The sequence below is a fragment of the Trichechus manatus genome, unplaced genomic scaffold, assembly GCF_000243295.1.
Source record: "Trichechus manatus latirostris isolate Lorelei unplaced genomic scaffold, TriManLat1.0 scaffold00067, whole genome shotgun sequence".
In the NCBI taxonomy this organism is placed as follows: Eukaryota; Metazoa; Chordata; class Mammalia; order Sirenia; family Trichechidae; genus Trichechus; species Trichechus manatus.
The window spans coordinates 7,901,865-7,902,792 of NW_004444003.1; positions in this window are offsets into that span (position 1 = coordinate 7,901,865).

A 928-nucleotide genomic window follows, 5' to 3' on the forward strand; every position below is an offset into this window, starting at 1 on the left:
GCTTTTAAGACCCCAGATGCCACTTACCAAAGTAGGATGCAGAACATTTTCTTAATAATCTTTGTTATGCCAATTAACCTAGATGTGCCCTGAAAGCATGGTCCCCAGACCCCTACCGCTGCTACTCTGTCTCTCAAAGTATTTGATAGTATTCAGGAAAATCCTTAGCTTTGGTTTAGTTCAGTTGTGCTGACTCCCCTGTAGTGTGTGCTGGCCTTCCCTTTGCCGAAGATGATCTTATCTACTATCCAACTAGTGAACAACCCTCACCCTCCCTCCCCACCCCCGTAACCATCAAAGTATGTTTTTCTTCAGTGTTTAAACATTTTCTTGAGTTCTTATAATAGTGGTCTTATGCAGTATTTGTCCTTCTGTGACTGACTAAATTCACTCAGCATAATAAGTTCCAGCTTCAACAATGTTATACGATGTTTCACAGTTTCAGCATTGTTCTTTATCATTGTGTAATATTCCATTGTGTGGATATACCATAATTTGTTTTTCCATTCGTCCATTGATGGGCACCTAGGTTGTTTCCATCTTTTTGCTATTGTGAACAGTGCTGCAATGAACATGGTTATGCCTATATCGATTCATGTGACAGCTCTTATTTCTCTAGGATATATTCCAAGGAGCAGGTTAGCTGGATCATATGGTACTTCTATTTCTAGATTTTTAAGGAAGCACTAAATCAATTTCCAAAGTGGTTATACCATTTTACATTTCCACCAACAGTGTATAAGTGCTCCAGTCTCTCCACAACCTCTCCAGCATTTATTATTTTACGTTTTTTGGATTAAGGCTAGCCTTGTTGGGGTGAGATGATATCTCATTGTATTTTTGATCTGCATTTCTCTAATGGCTAATGATCGTGAGCATTTCTTCATGTGTCTGTTAGCTGCCTGAATATCTTCTTTGGTGAAGTGCC